Source organism: Mus caroli, unplaced genomic scaffold (genome assembly GCF_978045245.1).
Source record: "Mus caroli unplaced genomic scaffold, Mus_caroli_1 scaffold_225, whole genome shotgun sequence".
Taxonomy (NCBI): Eukaryota; Metazoa; Chordata; class Mammalia; order Rodentia; family Muridae; genus Mus; species Mus caroli.
In genome coordinates this window covers 11,869-27,500 of record NW_028227480.1, presented here as the reverse complement: position 1 = coordinate 27,500, position 15,632 = coordinate 11,869, and positions in this window count along the sequence as shown.

The window sequence follows — 15,632 nt, the reverse complement described above, 5'->3', positions numbered from 1 at the left end:
TTATTTATTTATTTATTTATTTATTTATTTATTTAAATGAACTGGGAAGTTGACCATAGTACTCCGGGAGGCCTTGTCTTTTTCTCCACACAATGCGGTTGATAGAATGTCTGACCTGGATTTCTTTTCTGATTTTCCTTTTGTTTTGTTTTGCGGAATAAATTGAAGGTCGACCAGTTATCCTTACTCGAGTTTTGTTTGTTTTCCTTTTTTAATTTTAAAAGGATGTTATATATTTTTATATATATATATATATATAAAAATATATAACCCGCATATATATATATATATATATATATATATATATATATATATGCGGAGACACACACACACACACACACTTTTTTTTTTTTTTTTTTTTTTTTTAATAGACCTGGCTGTCCTGGTCCTCACTTTGTAGACCAGGCTGGCCTTGAACTCAGAAATCCGCCTGCCTCTGCCTCCGGAGTGCTGGGATTAAAGGCGTGCGCCACCACGCCCGGCTTTTTTTTTTAATTTTTGTGTGTGTGTGTGTGGAGGGGGGCAATCGGTGCTCTTAACCACTAAGCCATCTCTCCAGCCCATCTTAAAATCCTTAGGTTGATGATCTGACTTTTCTGTTTTCTTCCTTTAACAAAACTGGTAAGTCAGCTGGCAAAAAGGATTTTCTTTTCATATATATTCCAAAAATGGGTAACTTGTAAATAGTGGTCTGTCTGCTGTTTGTTTGTTTGCTTGCTTGCTTGCTTGCTTGCTTGCTTGCTTGCTTGCTTGCTTGCTTGCTTTTTTCTTTTTCCCCCGAGACAGTGTTTCTCTGTGTAGTCTTGGCTGCCCAGGAACTCACTCTGTAGACCACCCTGGCCTCAATCAAACTCAGAAATCCTCCTGCCTCTGTCTGCCTCACAAGTGCTGGGAGTAAAGGTGTGCTGCACCACTGCCTGGCATTATTACTACTACTACTACTACTACTACTACTACTACTACTACTATTATTATTATTAGACATAATGAGATCAACTAGTTGGCCCGGTTTCATTTATTCATTTGAAATTAGTTGGACCAATTAGTTGGCTGGTCTGGGAGGTTTCTTTTGTTTCCGATTTGGGTGTTTGTGGGGTGTCAGGTATCTCTCGGGTATCTCAACGGAATGGATGAAGGTTACAGTGATATGGCTAGATTTTTGTAAAGATTACTTTTCTTAATCTGAGGAAAAAATAAAATACTGGGCTACATCTATATTGCTTCATTTCTCTTTCTCTTTTCTTTCTTTCAGATAAGGAGGTCCGTCAGCCAATTCCTCCTGCCTTTCTGTTTTTCATAACCCACACACACAATGCAGGCTACATCCATAGTGGGGAACAATCATGGAGGAAGAGGTAGGCTTTGCATTGGGTAGCATTGTCTGAGCGATATGTTAGTGGACCAGAGAGTTTGGATATCAAGCCGTATAATGTTTCTTTTTTTCTTTTTTTTTTTTAAGATTTATTTATTACATGTAAGTACACTGTGGCTGTCTTCAGACACACCAGAAGAGGGAGTCAGATCTTGTTAAGGATGGTTGTGAGCCACCATGTGGTTGCTGGGATTTGAACTAAGGACCTTTGGAAGAGCAGTCGGGTGCTCTTACCTGCTGAGCCATCTCACCAGCCCTAATGTTTCTTAAAATATAGAAAAGTTCTAACAAAGTGATCTTTAACTTTTTTTTTCTCCTTCGGCTATGTACAATGAATTGTTTTGCTTGCTTGCTTGACTTTGTACAATGAATTGTTTTGCTTGCTTGCTTGACTTCATTTGGTTTGACATGGTTTCCCTTTGTACCCGTGCAGACTGCCCTTTGAGAATAAAATGGGAGGCCAGAACCAAAGTCTTTTGGATAAAGCACCACAATGGACTACGCACTAGCACTAACCCGTTTGGCTGCCTTCCTTCCCAAGGCACAGATTTTTCCCAGCATGGGAAAGACCTCCCTCCCTCCCTCCCTCCCTCCCTCCCTCCCTCCCTCCCTCCCTCCCTCCCTCCCTCCCTCCCTCCCTTTTGACCCAGTTTCACTCTTCCACCATACACTCAATAAAATAAAATAAAGTAAAATAAAATAAATAAAAGAATGAATGACGTTTCCAGTTATTTATTTGTCTAAGCTACCTAAATTCCCCTTCTACACCTCCCCCTACTCCCCACCCCAAGCCGCCATCTCCTCGTGGGGGTAGGGACCTGCACATCTGTGTCTTTCTCTCTGAACTCTTTGTTTTCTGGTCCACGTTGCTCCAGAGGAATGTAGCCCTTTGGAAATGGTAATGGAGTTGATAACACACCCTATCAGAAAGAGGAAGGCCCATTCACTCACTCATTCTCACCCAGCCCTGTTCTGCTACTTCTAAGGACAGAATCTTCTGGACAGTATTTACATGGCTTGCTATTTCTAAATTTTGGTTTTGGTTTTGGTGTTTTTGGTTTTGTTTTGTTTTTTTGTTTGTTTTTTTTCTTTTTCTTTTTTTCAAGACAGGATTTCTCTGTGTAGCCCTGGCTGTCCTGGAACTCACTCTGTAGACCAGGCTGAACTCAAACTCAGAAATCCGCCTGCCTGCCTCTGCCTCCCAAGTGCTGAGATTAAAGGTGTGTGCCCACCCACCACTGCCTGGCTCTATTTTTTTTTAAACATTATGTATGTATGTATGTATGTATGTATGTATGTATGTATGTATGTATGTATGTACGTACGCATGCATGCATGCATGCATGCAGGCATTGTTTATACGACTACACTGCAGCTGTCTTCAGACACACACCAGAATAATACATGGGATCCCACGACAGATGGTTGTTAGCCACCACATGATTGTTGGAAATTGAACTCAGGAAGGACCTCTGGAAGAGAGGACAGTGCTCTTAACCACTGAGCCAGCTCTCCAAATAAAATTTGTGGAGAAATTGAGCATCTTAAAACCTTAGGCATCCTTCCTCCTCTCCACGTGGCCTCTCTCCCTCTTTCTACCTTCTCTCTTTCCCTCTGCCTTTGTACAATAAAGCTGTAAAACAACAACAACCTCTAGGCATGTGTGTCCCCTCTTTATGTATGTATGTGTGTATGTATGTATGTATGTATGTATGTACTTACTTACTTACTTACTTTCTTACTTGTTCCGACACCAGTCAGGTGTGGTGCTTCATGCCTTTAATCCCAACACTTGGGAGGCAGAGGCAAAAAAAAAAAAGAAAAAAAAAACCCCAAACCAAACCAAACCAAACCAAAATAACAACAACAACTACAACAAAAAACATCAAACAAAGTTTGGGTCTTAGTGAAGTAAGCAAGGCACAACCTGCAGGCAGGCAGGACTGATGAATTTGTACGTCTTACCCCTTCAGAGTTTACCAGAGGCTTAAAGGACTGAGTTTTTGGGACTGCCCTGAGACAATATATATCTTCCTTCCTTCCTTCCTTCCTTCCTTCCTTCCTTCCTTCCTTCCTTCCTTCCATTTATTTATTTATTTATTTATTTATTTATTTATTTATTTATTTATTTATTTATTTAAAGTACCCTGTAGCTGACTTAAGATGTACCAGAAGAGGGTGTCAGATCTCATTACAGGTGATTGGTAGTTGAACTCAGGGCCTTTGGAAAATCACTGTTTTACCTGCTGAGCCATTTCTCTCACCAACCTAGTTCTGTCTTTCTGTCTTTCTGTCTTTCTGTCTTTCTGTCTTTCTGTCTGTCTGTCTGTCTGTCTGTCTGTCTGTCTGTCTCTCTGTCTGTCTCTCTGTCTCTCTGTCTTTCTCTCTTCCTTCATCCTGGCATCAATCAACACAGACTGTTTTGTGAGGTAAACTTAATAAACTTCTAGCTCCTCTCTTGTTCTCTTACTTCTTTCTCTCTTGCTACTTCTCTACTCTCTCTGCCTCTACTAAAAATGAAGAAGAAGAAGAAGAAGAAGAAGAAGAAGAAGAAGAAGAAGAAGAAGAAGAAGAAGAAGAAGAAGAGGAAGAAGAGGAGGAGGAGGAGGAGGAGGAGGAGGAGGAGGAGGAGGAAAAGAAACCTCTAGCTCATGCAAGGGGGATGTAGGAAGGACACCACCTTCTTTCTTTCTTTCTTTCTTTCTTTCTTTCTTTCTTTCTTTCTTTCTTTCTTTCTCTCTCTCTCTCTCTCTCTCTCTCTCTCTCTCTCTCTCTCTCTCTCTCTCTCTCTCTCTTTCTTTCTTTCTTTCTTTCTTTCTTCCAAAAATACTCAGGGACATCACACTCCCTGTAGCCAGGGATGAGTCTCAGGGAATGTATGTGAGCTTGCTTTGTTTTGTGGGGCCAAACTTGACAGACATTTCTTTTGGCTTTGTGTGTTTTGCCAGCCAGCTCTCTTGCTCTGCTCACTCACTCACTCACTCACTCACTCACTAACTAGCTTGTTTGCTGTGGTTGCCATTTCTATCTATCTCTGCACAGGGTTCCAAGACTGCCCTTTGGGAATCAAATGGGAGAGCAGAACTAAAGGCTTTTTGATAAAGCACCTAGAGTGCACACCAGCACCTTTGGACTGACTGGCTGCCTTCCCCCTCCCCCTCCTCCCCCTTCTTCAGATTCATTTATTATAGGTAAGTACACTGTAGCAGTTTTCAGACACACCAGAAGAGGGCACCAGATCTCATTGTGGGTGGTTGCTGGGATTTGAACTCATGATCTTCAGAAGAGCAGTCAGGGCTCTTAACCGCTGAGCCTCCAGCCTCCTGCATTCCTTCTTAAAGCATGAATGATCCCAGCATGGGAAGACGGTCTGCCCTCCCTCCCTCCCTCCCTCCCTCCCTCCCTCCCTCCCTCCCTTTTGAGCCATTTTCCCTCTTTCACCATACGCTCAATAAAAGAAGTAAATGAATGAAGTCTCCAGCTATTTGTTCGAGCTATCTAAATTCTCTCACAACACCTCCCCCTCCCCCTCACTGCCTTCTCTCCCTATGTTTGGGTGGGGCTGGGGGAGGGGTGGGGTGGGGGGAAGGGATCTGCAAGTCGTCCCTGCAGGTTTGTGAACTATTGGCGATGGTCTGGTTCTCTGAACTGCTGAGCCATGTCTATCCAGAGGCTGGCTGGCTAGTTTTCTGCCTCAAGTCCCTGAGTGATGATTTCAGTGTGAATTCTCTGAACTCACTGTCCTTTCAGGTCCACATTTGCTCTGGCAACCGACTGAACCAAACAATAGGCTCACACTGAGATCTTTGGAAATGGTAATGGAGTTGATAACACACCCCAACAGAAAGAGGAAGCCTCCGCTCACTAGAAGACTTTCACTAGAAGCCTCACCCTGCCAGCAATTTAGGAATTGGTAAGGCCAATCTGGACAATATTTAAATGATTTCTACTTCATGTTTAATGCTTAATAAAATAAAACGTGTGTGAAGGTCTGAAGAGCGTTGACTGTTCTTCCAGAGGTCCTGAGTTCAATTCCCACAAACCACATGGTGACTTTGGAATCCGATGCACACTTCTGGTGTGTGTTGGAAGACAGCTGCAGTGTACTCATATAAATAAAAAAATAAATAAAACCTTCAAAAATAAAATAAAACAAAGCTTGTGAAGAAATTGAGCATCTTAATTTTATTTTATTGTATTGTATTTCACACACACACACAGTATTTTATATATATATATATATATATATATATATATATATATAATCAACTGGCACAGAAACGCACATTACCTAAGTTAGCTGGGAGTGGTTGGATTGGATATGCAGAGAAGGAAGGAACATTTGCAGTTTTGCTGTTGCTCTTTTTTTTGGGGGGGGGTGGGCTGTTTAAATAGTACAGCAGAGCAGTGGTGGCACATGCCTTTGGGAGCACTTTGGAGGCAGAGGCAGGCAGATTTCTGAATTGGAGGCCAGCCTGGTCTACAGAGTGAGTTCCAGGACAGCCCGGGCTACACAGAGAAACCCTGTCTGGAAAAACCAACCAACAAACAAACAAACAATCCCAAGCAAAACCCAATCCAAACTTCACAAAAGGGAGGGACACTATAACAAATTACAATTGCTTGTATATATAGAAAAAAATTTCCTCCCCCCCCCCCAAATAACCCTGGTTCAATTAAATACGAAACTAACTAAGTAATCTCACACATACAAACATACATACATAAAACAAATAATGATAACTACGTGGCATGGAACTGCTTACACAGTTTGGATGCCACCTCCATCACATGCCTGCAGAAATTATTGAGTGGCCGGCCTGGTCTGTCTTGTATGTTTTTGCACCATGTACAGAGACTTTGTCTCTCATAAATAAATGAATACAGAGAAAGATATTCATTGATCTATACATGCCTGTGCGATGGCTCAGAGGGCAAAGCTGCTGTCTGTTAAGGTATAGGTAAAAGAGTAAGGCCTAGATGGAATGTTAAGGACTGAGGAAACTATTAAGGCCTAGATGGAATGTGAAGGCCTACTTCAGATTAGATAAGGGCTAGGTAACCTCTTACCTGGCTAGCCTGCCATTCTGCTGTTACTGCCAGAATTGATTACATATTCTCCTTGGATGTGTCCTCAGAAACCAATCAAGATAGAAGCCAATCGAACTGCTTCCTTTGTTCTATAGTTATCTGCAATAGGCTTGGACTCAAACTGACCACCCAGCAGCATTTCCTACACCCGCACATGTGTATACTTTTCTGGCATTTGCTCCTAGAACCTGCACTGGGGATGGAACCCCCGCCCTGCCCCAACACAAGAGAGACACCCAAACCACCGATTCAGTGCACAGACTACTTAGAATCAGACTTCTATTTTGAGTAGGGTGTGAGTGAGTAAAGTGTAAGTTCCCAAGGCCTCCCTGGGAACTGACATCTTACTTGGAAGAAAGAGACTTGTACGTGGGCAACTGACTTTCTGGTTTGCAATTTAAGACATGAATGTCACACTATTGATGGCCAAGACACTGGATGTCCTGATTTTATTAGTGTGTGTGTGTGTGTGTGTGTGTGTGTGTGACTCCATGGCCAAGCTAGCCCCCCCCTCCCAGATGTGTGTTTCTTATTTATTTATTTATTTATTTATTTCTTGGGCCTGTGCTTGTGTATGACCTCGGCAACACTTCCTGAAAACCAAACCAAGCTAAACTAAAGCAAACAACTATGGCTGTCTGCCTGCCTGCCTGCCTACACAGAGAAATGATATCTCCAATCAAGTAACACTAACTCCTAAAGACGCCTGTTTCTCTTTTTCTTTTTTTTCTTTCTTTTTTTCTTCTGCTCCCTCTCTCTGTTCCCCCCTCTCCCTTTCTTCCTTCCTTCCTTCCTTCTTTCCTTCCTTCCTTCCTTCCTTCCTTCCTTCCTTTCTTTTCTTTTTTTTTCTTTCTTTTCTTTTTTTTTTCTTTCTTAAATTTATTCTTTTCATACATAGTTTCTTAGTGTAAGCAGCCCTGGCTGTCTTGAAGACACTTTGTAGGCCTCAATCCAGTAAGAGCCTGCCTCTGCTTTTCAAATGCTGGCATGAAAGTTGTATACCACTATGACCGGCTACGATTCTTATCTTCTTTTTTTTTTTTTGGTTTTTCGAGACAGAGTTTCTCTGTGTAGCCCTGGCTGTCCTGGAACTCACTTTGTAGACCAGGCTGGCCTCGAACTCAGAAATCTGCCTGCCTTTGCCTCCCAAGTGCTGGGATTAAAGGCGTGCGCCACCACCGCCCGGCGATTCTTATCTTCTTATTTTTGTTCCCTCTCCCCTCTTCCTTTTTATGATTTTTGCTTTTGACAGGCAGTGGTTGTGGCAGTGCTGGCAGAGGGAGGTGGATCACTGTAACTTTGCAGCTAGCTTATTCTACAGTCTGAGTTACACAAAAGGGGTTTCAGAATGACTGGTTATATTTTTCATTTATTATGCATTTTAATTATAATTTAATTAAACCAAAAGAATTTAGACTGACCAATTCAGAGTCTGGCATTTAAAAGTATAACAAAAGACAGTATGAGGCTGTCTGTGGATGGTCAAGGGTTCTGGCTGCTTTAGGGAGCCTCCTCACCTTTCTGCACATGCAAACTAGGCCACCTAGAGGCTGGACACAAAAGCTACCTTGAGCATTAGGTCACGTGACAGTCAGCCACCTCCATCTTTATGAGGATAGATGTCAGTCAGAGGACAAGATGGCTGCCACCCACTTGTCACCTTCCATATGCAGGCACACCACCTCCCTTCTGTTTTTGGATAAAAGACACATAACAATTTTTATTATTTACAGTAAGCCTTAAATAACACTCTGACAGCTGTGCAGATTTCTACTTGCTATGTGATTTGAATTTCCTTTTTTTGTTTTTTTTCTTTTAATTAATTTTCAGGAACTGCATGGTGGATTCACCTAGGTTCTGGTGCCTTCTTCTGTCATGCAGTCATCTAGGCAGCAGATAGAGCACATACACACACACATACTTTGAAAACTAATAGTAATAATAACAAACAAACAAATAAAAGAAAAGAAGGTTAAAAAAAAAAAAAGATTCTAGCTTCTGCCTGGATGTGTAGGTGGCAGAAGCAGGCAGAGAGGACCTCTGTGAGTTTGAGGCTACCCAAGCCTACAGAGCAAGTTCCAGGCAGGGATGCCAGGGCTACATCAAGAGAAACCCTATCTTGGGGCAAAAGAAAACAAAAGCAGAAAAGGTTCTGGCTTTTATTTTCAGACGTATGATTCTTCTAGCAGTATTGACTATTGAACTTTGATCATGAAGGCACATTCGATTTTATGACAGAGTTTGTGTGTGTGTGTGTGTGTGTGTGTGTGTGTGTGTGTGCAATATTTCTGCTGTAATTGTGGTTACATGCCATCTAGTGGTTTATGTTTGATTTCTGTAATCTTTTTTTCTAATTCTTTTTAATTGTAATTGTAATTTTAATTTAATTTAATTTTATTTTATTTTTTGTTTTACGAAATAGGGTTTCTCTGTATAGCCCTGGCTGTCCTGGAACTCACTTTGCAGACTAGGCTGACCTCGAACCCAGAAATCTTCCCATCTCTGCCTCCGGAGTGCTGGGATTAAAGGTATGTGCCACCAGTCCCGGCTATTTTTTAATTTTTAAATTTTATTTATTTAATATAGCTTTGTTTTTTCATGATGCACTTTCTCTCTGTAACCCTGGCTGTCCTGGAACTCACTCTGTAGACCATGATGGCCTTGAACATATTAATCTGTCTGCCTCTGCTTCCCAAATGCTGGGATTAAAAGCACCACTGCCCAGACTAAGTTTTTTTTTTTTTTAAATCTCTCTCTCTCTCTCTCTCTCTCTCTCTCTCTCTCTCTCTCTCTCTCTCTCTCTCTTTCTTTCTATTATTTTTTTCTTTTTACTGAGATACGGTTTCTCTGTGTAGCCCTAGCTGACTTGACACTAACTCTGTAACCCAGGGTGACCTTGAACACAGAAATCTGCCCGAGGTTAAAGGTATGTTCCACAATTGCCTCAGGCAGGTCTACTCTAATTCTATTTGAAAAAATTATGTGTGTATGTATGATTATATGTATGTATGTATGTATGTATGTATGTATGTATAGAAGTAATATTAATCCATTAATATCTCTTTTTCCTAAAATTCATGTCATTCCAGGTCCACAAAGTGAGTTCCAGGACTACACAGAGAAACCCTTTTTCAAAATAAAAAAAAAAAAATCTCAGATAGGGATTCATTGTGTAGCCCTGGCTGACTTGGAAGTCACTCCTTAAGCCAGGGTGACCTTGAATGTAGAAATCTGCCTGAGGCTAAAGGTGTGGTCCACAATTGCCTCAGGTCTACTGTAATTCTCTCTTTAAGAAAACAAGGGGTGGAGGGTATGGGGGACTTTTGGGATAGCATTGGAAATGTAATTGAGGAAAATACATAATAAAAAATATTTTTTAAAAAACATGTGTATTTATGTATAGAAGTAATATTAATCCATTAATATCTCTTTTTCCTAAACTTCATGTCATTCCTCCTTATCTTTCTCTCTCACTCCATGTTTGTGTGCATGTGTGTATGTGTGTTAGTCCTGGGTACACAGATTAAGAAATCATATTTCCAAGGATTTTTAGAAATAAACAAGGAAGCCAGGTGTGCTGGAACACCCCTTTAATCCCAGCACTTGGGAGGCAGAGGCAGGCAGATTTCTAAGTTCAAGTCCAGCCTGGTCCACAAAGTGAGTTCCAGGACAGCCAAGGCTACACAGAGAAAACCTGTCTCAAAAAAAAAAAAAAAAAAAAAAATCAAACACACAAACAAAGAAATAAACAAGAAATCCTAACCCAGACCACCAATAAAAAGGCTGTGGAAACTCTTTCATGTCCCTCTCCCCCACAGGTAAGTATGTACCTGCTTGTAAATTAATACTCCATGTGTGTGTATAGGATTCCATGGCCAGCTAGTACCAGCCCCAGATTTGTGTTTCAGAGATCTTTACTTATTTATTTTCCATGTACACCTCCAGGGAAACAACATAAAATCAAATCAGCTAACAAACAAACAGAAAAATGTAAAAGAATGGACTCATCTGGCATTTAAAAGTAATAGACTTCCGGGCAGTGTTGGGGCACACCTTTAATCCTACCACATTGGAGGCAGAGGCTGGCAGATTTGTGCATGCCAGGCCATCCTGGTCTACAGAGTGAGTTCCAAGACACCCAGGGCTACACAGAGAAACACTGTCTTGAAAGACCCCCACATCCTAAAAATAATAAAGAAGTAATAGACAAAAAGCAAGAGAAAAACATGTGTGCCAAGGCTGCTGGTGACTTTTCAGTGAATCCTCACCCTTCTGCACTGGATTCTGTTAAGTTCTATTCCACTAGTAGCTCCATGTTTGTGTGCATGTGTGTGTGTGTGTGTTAGTCTTGGGTACACAGATTAAAGAAATCATATTTCCAAGGAATATTTTTTCCTGGAAATATGATTTTTTCAAGTAATATTTTTCCAAATAATATTTTTTAAAATATTTTCTTTCTTTCTTTCTCTCTTTCTTCTTCTTTCTTTCTTTCTTTCTTTCTTTCTTTCTTTCTTTCTTTCTTTCTTTCTTTCTTTCTTTCTTTCTTTCTTTCTTTCTTTCTTTCTTTCTCTCCAAACTTCACACTATAACAAATTACAATTGCTTGTATATATAGAAAAAAATTTCCTCCCCCCCCCCTAATAACCCTGGTTCAATTAAATACGAAACTAACTAAGTAATCACACACACACATACATACATACATACATACATACATACATACATACATACATACATACATAAAACAAATAATGAAAGTGGCATGGAACTGCTCACACAGTTTGGATGCCACTTGCCCACCCTACCTCCATCACATGCCTGCAGAAATTATTGAGTGGCCGGCCTGGTCTGTCTTGTATGTTTTTGCACCATGTACAGAGACTTTGTCTCTCATAAATAAATGAATACAGAGAAAGATATTCATTGATCTATACATGCCTGTGCTCAGAGGGCAAAGCTGCTGGCTGTTAAGGTATAGGTAAAAGAATAAGGCCTAGATGGAATGTGAAGGCCTACTTCAGATTAGATAAGGGCTAGGTAACCTCTTACCTGGCTAGCCTGCCATTTTGTGCTGTTAACTACTATTATAAGGACACTTTCTCACAGCTTGTTTCTGCTGTTACTGCCAGAATTGATTACATATTCTCCTTGGATGTGTCCTCAGAAACCAATCAAGATAGAAGCCAATCAAACTGCTTCCTTTGTTCTATAGTTATCTGCAATAGGCTTGGACTCAAACTGACCACCCAGCAGCATTTCCTACACCCGCACATGTGTATACTTTTCTGGCATTTGCTCCTAGAACCTGCACTGGGGATGGAACCCCCGCCCTGCCCTAACACAAGAGAGACACCCACACCACCGATTCAGTGCACAGACTACTTAGAATCAGACTTCTATTTTGAGTAGGGTGTGAGTGAGTAAAGTTTAAGTTCCCAAGGCCTCCCTGGGAACTGACATCTTACTTGGAAGAAAGAGACTTGTAGGTGGGCAACTGACTTTCTGGTTTGCAAGTTAAGACATGAATGTCACACTATTGATGGCCAAGACACTGGATGTCCTGATTTTATTAGTGTGTGTGTGTGTGTGTGTGTGTGTGTGTGACTCCATGGCCAAGCTAGCCCCCCTCCCCCCAGATGTGTGTTTCTTATTTATTTATTTATTTCTTGGGCCTGTGCTTGTGTATGACCTCGGCAACACTTCCTGAAAACCAAACCAAGCTAAACTAAAGCAAACAACTATGGCTGTCTGCCTGCCTGCCTGCCTACACAGAGAAATGATATCTCCAATCAAGTAACACTACCTCCTAAGTCTGCCTGTTTCTCTTTTTCTTTTTTTCTTTCTTTTTTCTTCTGCCCCCTCTCTCTGTTCCCCCCTCTCCCTTCCTTCCTTCCTTCCTTCCTTCCTTTCTTTCTTTCTTTCTTTCTTTCTTTCTTTCTTTCTTTCTTTCTTTCTTTCTTTCTTTCTTTCTTTCTTTTCTTTTTTTTTTCTTTCTTAAATTTATTCTTTTCATATATAGTTTCTTAGTGTAAGCAGCCCTGGCTGTCTTGAAGACACTTTGTAGGCCTCAATCCAGTAAGAGCCTGCCTCTGCTTTTCAAATGCTGGCATGAAAGTTGTATACCACTATGACCGGCTACGATTCTTATCTTCTTATTTTTGTTCCCTCTCCCCTCTTCCTTTTTATGATTTTTGCTTTTGACAGGCAGTGGTTGTGGCAGTGCTGGCAGAGGGAGGTGGATCACTGTAACTTTGCAGCTAGCTTATTCTACAGTCTGAGTTACACAAAAGGAGTTTCAGAATGACTGGTTATATTTTTCATTTATTATGCATTTTAATTATAATTTAATTAAACCAAAAGAATTTAGACTGACCAATTCAGAGTCTGGCAATTAAAAGTATAACAAAAGACAGTATGAGGCTGTCTGTGGATGGTCAAGAGTTCTGGCTGCTTTAGGGAGCCTCCTCACCTTTCTGCACATGCAAACTAGGCCACCTAGAGGCTGGACACAAAAGCTACCTTGAGCATTAGGTCACGTGACAGTCAGCCACCTCCATCTTTATGAGGATAGATGTCAGTCAGAGGACAAGAGGGCTGCCACCCACTTGTCACCTTCCATATGCAGGCACACCACCTCCCTTCTGTTTTTGGATAAAAGACACATAACAATTTTTATTATTTACAGTAAGCCTTAAATGGCACTCTGACAGCTGTGCAGATTTCTACTTGCTATGTGATTTGAATTTCCTTTCTTTTTTTTAATTAATTTTCCTTGCTATGTGATTTGAATTTCCTTTTTTTTTTTTTTCTTTTAATTAATTTTCAGGAACTGCATGGTGGATTCACCTAGGTTCTGGTGCCTTCTTCTGTCATGCAGTCATCTAGGCAGCAGATAGAGCACATACACACACACTTACATTGAAAACTAATAGTAATGATAACAAACAAACAAATAAATGAAAAGAAGGTTAAAAAAAAAAAAAGAGAGAGATTCTAGCTTCTGCCTGGATGTGTAGGTGGCAGAAGCAGGCAGAGAGGACCTCTGTGAGTTTGAGGCTACCCAAGCCTACAGAGCAAGTTCCAGGCAGGGATGCCAGGGCTACATCAAGAGAAACCTATCTTGGGGCAAAAGAAAACAAAAGCAGAAAAGGTTCTGGCTTTTATTTTCAGACATATGATTCTTCTAGCAGTATTGACTATTGAACTTTGATCATGAAGGCACATTTGATTTTATGACAGAGTTTGTGTGTGTGTGTGTGTGTGTGTGTGCAATATTTCTGCTGTAATTGTGGTTACATGCCATCTAGTGGTTTATGTTTGATTTCTGTAATCTTTTTTTCTAATTCTTTTTAATTGTAATTGTAATTGTAATTTTAATTTAATTTAATTTTATTTTTTGTTTTACAAAACAGGGTTTCTCTGTATAGCCCTGGCTGTCCTGGAACTCACTTTGCAGACCAGGCTGATCTTGAACCCAGAAATCTTCCCATCTCTGCCTCCGGAGTGCTGGGATTAAAGGTATGTGCCACCAGTCCCGGCTATTTTTTAATTTTTAAATTTTATTTATTTAATATAGCTTTGTTTTTTCATGATGCACTTTCTCTCTGTAACCCTGGCTGTCCTGGAACTCACTCTGTAGACCATGATGGCCTTGAACATATTAATCTGTCTGCCTCTGCTTCCCAAATGCTGGGATTAAAAGCACCACTGCCCAGACTAAGTTTTTTTTTTTTTAAATCTCTCTCTCTCTCTCTCTCTCTCTCTCTCTCTCTCTCTTTCTTTCTATTATTTTTTTCTTTTTACTGAGATACGGTTTCTCTGTGTAGCCCTAGCTGACTTGACACTAACTCTGTAACCCAGGGTGACCTTGAACACAGAAATCTGCCCGAGGTTAAAGGTATGTTCCACAATTGCCTCAGGTCTACTCTAATTCTATTTGAAAAAATTATGTGTGTATGTATAATTATATGTATGTATGTATGTATAGAAGTAATATTAATCCATTAATATCTCTTTTTTTTTTTTTTTTTTTTTGGTTTTTACGAGACAGGGTTTCTCTGTATAGCCCTGGCTGTCCTGGAGCTCACTTTGTAGACCAGGCTGGCCTCGAACTCAGAAATCCGCCTGCCTCTGCCTCCCGAGTGCTGGGATTAAAGGCATGCGCCACCACGCCCGGCCATTAATATCTCTTTTTCCTAAAATTCATGTCATTCCATGTCCACAAAGTGAGTTCCAGGACTACACAGAGAAACCCTGTTTCAAAATAATAAATAAATAAATAAATAAATAAATAAATAAATAAATAAATAAATATAGAAAGAAAGAAAGAAAGAAAGAAAGAAAGAAAGAAAGAAAGAAAGAAAGAAAGAGAGAAGGAATCCTAACCATTACCACCATCACCTCCAATACAAAGGCTGTGGAAATTGTTTCATGTCCCTCTCCCCCACAGGTGAGGATATAGCTGCTTGTAAATTAATACTCCATGACTCCATGTGTGTGTTATTGATTCCATGACCAGCTATTACCAGCCCCAGATCTGTGTTTCAGAGATCTTTACTTATTTATTATTCGGGCCTGAGCTTGTGTAGGTGTTAGGCCACCAAACCTCCAGGAAAACAACATAAAATCAAATCAGCTAACAAACCAACCCAAAAATGTAAAAGAATGGATTCATCTGGCATTTAAAACTAATAGACTGCCAGGCAGTGGTGGGGCACACCTTTAATCCTACCACTTTGGACCCAGAGGCTGGCAGATTTGTGCATTCCAGGCCATCCTGGTCTACAGAGTGAGTTCCAAGACACCCAGGGCTACACAGAGAAACACTGTCTTGAAAGACCCCCACCTCCTAAAAATAATAAAGAAGTAATAGACAAAAAGCAAGAGAAAAACATGTGTGCCATGGCTGCTGGTGGCTTTTCATGACTCCTCACCCTTCTGCACTGGATTCAGTTAAGTTCTAATCCACTAGTAGCTGGGAAAGAAGGGGAAGAAACACAAGCAACCTCGAACAATAGGTCTCATGAAGGCCAGCCACCTCCATCTTGAGAAGGGTGGTCATTCAGCACACAAGATGGCTGCCACCAAAAGGTCGCCTTTCATCTTAATGAGGTCAAAGTGTCAATGTGCAAGCCAGTGACCGAACAAGGAAGTAGACATGCAGACAACA